This window comes from Sceloporus undulatus, chromosome 3 (assembly GCF_019175285.1).
Source record: "Sceloporus undulatus isolate JIND9_A2432 ecotype Alabama chromosome 3, SceUnd_v1.1, whole genome shotgun sequence".
Classification (NCBI taxonomy): domain Eukaryota; kingdom Metazoa; phylum Chordata; class Lepidosauria; order Squamata; family Phrynosomatidae; genus Sceloporus; species Sceloporus undulatus.
The window spans coordinates 125,153,270-125,161,329 of record NC_056524.1 but is presented as its reverse complement, the minus strand read 5'-3'; positions in this window follow the sequence as shown (position 1 = coordinate 125,161,329).

Here is an 8,060-nt window from a genome sequence, read left to right as displayed (position 1 = left end):
AATCTGCGTGATTGTAAAATAATACATGTGTTCATTTTAATATTTTGTATAAATAATTGTAGGGAATATGGATGAATTTACACGTTCAGTTTGATATTTTAGAAAAGGACTAAAAAGTACATCTACACCTTTAGACAAAAATATAGATATAATTACTAGTGGAGCATTCGTCTTGATCTGCTGCAACAAACTGAGCAAAGACTTGTAGCACCTGAAAGACTAACACATTTATTATGCAATGTATTTTCATGGCCCAGATTCCTCCATATAGTAAATGTGTTACATTTTTAAGAGGCTGATAATTTTTTTTGTCTATTACAGTATTGCAACATTAATAGATGCCTTCTTTTTTTACATAAAGAACAACTTCCTCATTAATTCTTTTTTTAAAAAAAGATAAGAAAATAAACAGAGTAATACATGAGTTAGAAATTTAGGCTGGGCTCAAAAATTGCTGCATAACCAGTAGTTTTTCATGTTGGTGGACTCTTTGATCTTTTATTTATTGAACAGCAAATGCTTGCAAACCTCGAAGGTTGTTGCTTGCCTGCTTGCTTATTTTTTAACTTCAAGGAGCTTGAAAAATCAGTTTGTGCCATAACTTTGTAGGTCTGCTGTTCAAAGAAAAAATACCCCCCCAAAATTGGACAGCATGTGAAACCCCTCAGGCATCTTGATAGTACTGTAGCTCTTTGATGCAGAATCTAAGAATGGAATTTAGCCACCCCAAAAATGCCTTCACCCATCTAAATATGGTCATTAAAAATAGATTTAGACATGAGCTACAGTGTATGTGCTGAAAGCAATAGGTTTTAATTTGTTTAAGTGGGATTATGTGAAATGGGAATCCTAATCCCAAGCATATTTTTGCAGAAGTCTCACAATGTTGAGCACACTTTCCGGCCACACAGCTTTATCTAGACTTGTAATAAAGCTGGTTCTTTATGTATTGCATCCCAGTCCATATATCCTTTATAATCCAAATCAGATGACTAGCAAATGAAGAGATCATTGTTCAAAATGTGGAAGGCATCAGGTTCGTTCTTGTTGTAAACATATTGTTGAAGAGAACAACTGATAAAAGTTCTTTAAAGATACCCAAAAGGTATCATTTGATGTATTTTTATAATTTGATCACTCTAATACCATAACATTAATCATACTTAGACAATAGCAAGTTTCAAATGACATCAAGGGGACTTAATTTTATTTTAACGTGTTTACGTTAAGTTTGATTTTAATGTTTATGTTTCATATGAGTGTTACACTTAATATGCTTGATTTTAATACGTTAATGTTAACATCATATTATGTTATATTTATCCTGTTAATTTGTTTATTATAACATGTTTAGCTTATACATATTTTTCCTGGGAGTAAGTTTGAATGAATTCACAGCAAAGGGGATGAATACGTATGCAACTGGCAAGTGCCAATTAGTTTACTTTTGTGCTCCATAAAACTATTTCCACCTTCACAGTGTTGAGTATCTTCTGTACATCAAGTACTAACAATGGCAGTTCACTCTATTTCACTTCCAGGATATAATACAACAAAATGTATAATAGTCAAAGACAGAGGAAGGTGAATATCATCATCATCATCATCATCATCATCCATTCATTCATTCATTTATTCATACAGTACCATCAATATACATGGCACTTTGCAAGTAGCAAAAGAACAACAACAAAACAACAAAAATGGCCAGTCCTGCCAAAAGACAATCTATATACTGTACACACATACAGGGAAGAAAGGAGCCATACAAATATAAAACTAATGCTATGCATTAAACTCCAGGTATTCCTGGATGAGACAGTGTTCCTGAATGAGATGGATTATCTAGATCCATATCAGTCTGGTTTCAGGCCTGGTTATGGGACAGAAACAACTTTTGTCATCTTGGTGGATGACCTACGCAGAGAACTGGACAGGGAGAGTGTGTTCCTGTTGATTTTTCTGGACCTCTCAGTGGCTTTCAATACCATCAACCATGGTATCCTTCTGAGCCGCCTCTCTGGGATGGGGTTTGGAGGCACTGTTATACAGTGGTTCCGCTCTTTTCCTGGAGGGGTGTTCTCAGAAGGTTGTGCTGGGAGATACCTGTTTGACTCCTTGGCCATTGGCCTGTGGGGTCCCTCAGGGCTCAGTCCTGTGCCCTATGCTTTTTAACATCTACATCTACATGAAACTGCTGCTAGAGGTCATTCAGAGTTTTGCAGTAAGATGTCACCTGTAGGCGGAAGATACCCAGCTCTATCTCTCCATTCCACCTAATTCCAAGGAAGCTGTTTCCATCCTAAACCAGTGACTGGCTGCTGTAATGAACTGGATGAGGGCAAACAAACTGAAGCTGAATCCAGACAAGTCAGAGGTGCTCCTGGTCAGTCATAAGACAGATCCAAGAATAGGGATTCAGCCTGTGTTAGATGGGGTTACACTTCCCCTGAAAACCCAGGTTCGTAGTTTGGGGGTACCTCTGGATTCAGCACTGAGCCTGGAACCAGGAGTACCTTTGCACAGCTAAAACATGTGCACCAACTGCGCCTGTTCCTAGAGAAGTCAGACCTAGCCATGGTGGTACATGCTTTGGTTACATCCCATGTGGATTACTCTGTGTGGGGCTGCCTTTGAAAAGTGCTTAGAAACTTCAGCTGGTCCAAAGAACTGCAGCCAGGCTGTTAAATGGAGCTGGCTACAGGGAGCATACAACTCCCTTGTTACAACAGCTCCGTTGGCTGCTAGTCCGTTACTGGGCACAATTCAAAGTGCTTGTTTTGACCTATAAAGCCCTATACGGCTTGGGCCCAGGCTATTTGAAGGACCGTATCTTCCTGAACGAACCCCCGAGAATATTGGGGTCATCGAGAAAAGGCCTTCTCTCTGTCCCACCACCCTCTCAGGTGCATTTGGTGGGCGTGGGAACAAGAGAAACTGCCTTTTCAGTGGCTGCTCCCAAGCTCTGGAACTCCCTCCCTATGAAAGCCAGGATGGCTCCATCCCTGCTGTCCTTCTGGTGGCAGGCAAAGAAGTTTTTATGCTGCCAGGCTTTCACATGACAGGGATGCTGTTATGTTTTTGTTTAAAGAGTTTTACACTTTAACTTTCAATAATGTAATGTTTTTAATTGTTGGAATTGTTTAATTGTTTTTTAAATTTGTATTTTGCATGTTTTATAGTGTTTTAACTGTTTTAGATTTGTAAGCTGCTTTGAGCCCCTCTACTGGGAGGAAGGTGGGATATAAATACAGTGGATCCTTGTTATACGCTGGGGTTTGGTTTCAAGATCCCCCGTGTATAACAAAATCCGTGTATGCTCAAGTCCCATTAAGTATAATGACATAGCAAAATGGTGTCCCTAATAAAAAATGGAACATCAAGGTAAATTTATACTTTTTGGGAACATTTTCAAACCATGTATGCTTAAATCTGTGTATAAAAAATCCGTGTATAAGAAGGGCCGACTGTAAACATAATTATAAACATCATAATAATAAACAACTCCTTGCTTGGAAATAAACTACATTAAAATTAATGGAATTTCTTTTTCCATACGCTTGTCTATGGCTGTGTTAACTTGCTTTTCACATTTTAAACATTTAATAGTGAAACATTTCACCAACTGAATTGTGAATTACGTACTGAAAATAACCTGCATTATTTAAAGTAGAAATCCTAAGTACCTAGTTATTTGGGATTAACTCCCATTTAATCTACACCGAAGTAGACCTGCATGGGATTGTGCTGCACACAACACTTCTTTCTGTGCCTGGCTGGTGCATTTCAGTATATGCTGGAGGCCAGTGTTGTACTAGCTGAGGTTATCTTGGAGACCTTCCAAAATAATTTCAAAGTATGCTTTCACAAAAGTAAATGTCTTGTTTCTGTACAAACAATGTTTTATTTTTACCTCACATGCTGATAAAGCATTAGCTTTATTTTCCCTTATTGTAACATTGCCATTAAATATGCTGCATTCACTATGATTTATGCTAAGTGCTTGGACCTTATTAAGAATCCTTCATTAATCATGTCTTTGGAACACAGAAATAGCTATAGCAATAAATTCTTTTTCCTTAGGATCATCCGCTGTGCAACTACTTTTAAAATCCTGCTTTAATTGTATTGTTCTGCCAAGATATTTTCCAGTTGCAATCTATCAAACAGTTAAGCTGCAGTAGTTAGTTATTACCTTAAGTCCACATGTTCTGCTTTAGATTATCAGAATGCCAGAAAAGAATGGGCTAAATCAGATGATGCAGAGACGGTTGCATGGATATGAGAGGAAGAGCTCCTCTCCTTTCCTAGGACACCTGCTTCTGATAATGCCACTGGCCATCGCTGTGGGAGAGCAACAGATGAACAGGACCACTGCATATAAAATACGATACACATAGGTTTCAATCATGAAAAAAGGATGAGAAGGGAAAGGAAACATTTGGGGAGTGCAAAGGAATAATGCGGTCGTAATTATAATCCCACTGGGTCACCTTGGGCAAGTCACATGCTCTCAGCCTCTGGCGAAGGCAATGGCAACTCTCCTCTGAAGAAACTTGCCAAGAAAATCCCATTATAGGTTCCCTTTAGGGTCACCATAAAGGCTTGAAGGCACACAACAACAGTTATAATTGTGGAGGGATGTGTGTGGTGGAAAGACTTAGGGCCCATACAGACAGGGCAAAATAAAGCTGCTCCAGGTCACTTTGGAGATATTTAAATGACACACGCGTCTTAAGAGGCCGGAAGCTGCGCCAAAGCTTAGGACTGGAATACGGCTTTGGCGCGGCTTCCGGCCTCTTAAGACACGTGTGTCATTTAAAAAGCATATCTCCAAAGTGACCCAGAGCAGCTTTATTTTGCCCTGTCTGTACGGGCCCAGAGTTAAGCCTTTCCAGGTCTTGGGTACTTAGACCTGTGAGGTATAAGGTCTCTGAGCATCTGTGGAGTCCGCCTCTTGCTCCTGGGCAGAAGGAGCAAGGCAGCTGTCCCATGATGGGCTGAATTTTAGCATAGAACTCATTGCTTCCTGCCACTTTATGTTTGAAAATGAAATATTAAAATTGGAATGGATCCTGAAATGTGGCCAGTGTTTTTTATATTTGGGTGGCATGTCATTACACATAGCTTTAGTATATTAAGGATTTGAAGTTTTGTCTCTCTTGTAAGAAGTTACTTTTGCAATTAATGTTTTAGATGATGCATCCTTTTTAAAAAATATTCTAAATTGCCTTAAGTCCCATTTCAGGGAAAAGGCAGGATATAAATCTAATAAACCAATCAATGTAACTAAACAGTGTTAGTTACATCAGAGATTATGTAGGTACACCAGGTAAATGGGAATGTAAACACGTTCTTATTTTTGTTCCCATCATCCCACATGGGGAAGTGATAGGGCCATATCTTTCAATCCAACCCAAAGTATACTTTTTGGGTATACTGTTGTTAAAACTAGGATTATTTTCCTTTCAAGTGAGAGAAAAAGAAGGGGAAAGAAATCCAGTATATACTCTTCCATGCTTCATTTAACAGAGGCTTAGTAAAAGAGAAGTTTGTTTTGGATTTAAATCTAATGTTTGTCCCAACTTCAGTAAATCCCCTAAAATGAACGGAGCGTGCAAATTATCATATGGATATCCCATTCATTTCCATGGCTCTAGGTTAGTTGGGCTCAGTACTAGGGAATTCTGGGAATTGTAGTTGGCACCAGAGCTCTCTGACAGAGAAGGCTAAATGTCTCATGAAACTACAATTCCCAGAATTCCATAGCATTGAACCAGAGCTGCGAAACTAAAGCAGTCTCAAACTGGATCATTTCTGCAGTGTGTTTTGGACTAAGATATCAGTGAGAGGGGGAAAAGAGAAAAGTGATGATGATGAGGGGAATAGGGGATAATAGGCACAAGGCCTCAGGGGACAAGGAAAAAATGGAGTGTGTCAAGGAGAGGGGCATGAAGGCTTCTGGCCTTGAAACTGATGAGGCTGCATCCACACTGGAGAAATAACCTAGTTTGGCACTGGTTTAACTCTTTGTCTGGCTCTTTGCTATGGAATTCTGGGAGTTGGAGTTTGTTGTGGGCTCAGAGCCCACAACAAACTCTAACTCCCAGAATTCCATAGCAAAGAGTCAGACAAAGAGTTAAACCAGTGCAATCCAAAACCTCCTCCATTTTGAGCATGGATTCATACTACTACTATATTATTCATAACACTACTATATTATTATTGTTGTTGTTGTTGTTGTTATTAGGTGAGGCCCTCCATTTTTTTCCCCTTGAAGCCCCTCCATTGTGGTCACCCAGCAGAGGAAGCAAAAAAAAACCCCAGTCCCTAAAACAGTGGTTCCCAAACTTTGGGTTCCCCTTAGATTTTTGGACTTCAGTTCCCACAATCCCTGGCTGTTGACCAAGATGGCTAGGACTTCTGGGAGTTGAAGTCCAAACAACAACACCACACCAAGCGCGCGCCCTGTCTCGCACCAAATAGGAGGAGGAGGAGCGCACGGAAGCCCCGCCCATTGCCTCAGACCACGCCCCTCCTCCTTCTTTCAGGGTTCCCTAGAATTCCACGGTTGCGTCCGTCTCCGATTGGAGAGTTCCTCCGTCCAATGGGAAGCGCCGGCAATGAAGTTGGGGGCGGGACTCGGGAAGCGAGGGAGCGCAGCGATTGGACAATGAGGGAGACAGGGGGAGGAGTTGGAGTTTTGAGTGTAAGAGAAAGAGCTTTGCGTGGCAGCGGCCGCTCTTCTTAGGCGGCGGCGACAGGCTGATTCCAGGCGGGATGCTGCCCCTTTGCTTTTGCTTCTTCTGCTTCTTCTTCGGCGCCTGGGGGCCAAGGGCCCAGGGCTCCTCCCCGCGGAAGGCGGTGGCTGCCCGGCTGGCGGCGAAATGGCCGGACACCCCTCTGTTGCTAGAGGCCAGGTGGGTGCCTCTGCATCTGGAAAGTCTGGCCCCGGCTCCCCTTCTCTCCTCAAGCTTGGAAGGGAAGGCAGGCGAGGAGAGGAGGAGGAGGAGGAGGCCCCTTGGGAGCGAGCTGTAATTTATCCTTAGGTGGGATGCACTTGATTAAATGACAGCACTTGCCCCTGGGGCAGTGGCTCCCAAACTCTGGCCTTCCAGGGGTTTTGGACTTCAACTCCCAGAAGCCTCAGCCCTCTTGGCTAATGGCCTGGGATTCTGGGAGTTGAAGTCCAAAACACCTGGAAGGCCAGAGTTTGGGAGCCACTGCCCTAGGGGCAACCATACCTGCCCATAGAAGATCATTGGAGATGTTTCCTGTGTTTCCCTATGGGCAAGTATCCTCCTATCATTCTCAGTGGGCATGTATTCCCCAATGAATCCCTATGGGTGAGTATTCCCCAATCATTCCCTATGGGAAAGTATCCTCCAATGATTCCCTATGGGCAAGTGTTCCCCAATGTATCCCTATGGGTGAGTATTCTCCAATGATTCCCTGTGGGCAAATATTCCCCAGTGATTCCCTATGGCCAAGTATGGTTTCCCTATGGGCAAGTACTATAATTTGTTTTAGTACAACACCCCCCCCCCCCTTTTTGGTCACAGGTCAAGGATAGGAAGGAAATCAATGCACTCAAGATGTGGTCAAGAAATCAAAAGAAGAGTAAGAATGGGGAGGGCAGCTATGAAAGAACTGGAAAAGATCCTAAAATGCGAAGATATACAACTGAGCACTAAAGTTAGAATCATAGAAGCCACTGTATTCCTTGTTCGCATGTATGGATGTAAGAGCTGGACAGTCAAGAAAGAAGATAGGAAGAAAATCAGTTCATTTGAGATGTGGTGCTGGAGAAGAGTGTTGAGGATACCATTGGATAGCCAAAAAGACAAACAAATGGGTCCTTGAGCATATCAAGCTTGAATTCTCCTCGGAAGCTAAGATGACCAAACTGAGGCTGCCATACTTTGGCCACCTCATGAAAGAAAATGGCTTACTGGGGGAAAAACAACAACAACAAGAATGGTAGGAAAGGTAGAAGGCAGTAGGAAGAGCGGAAGACCACACGCCAGATAGATAGACTCAGTCCTGGAGGACATGGTCAT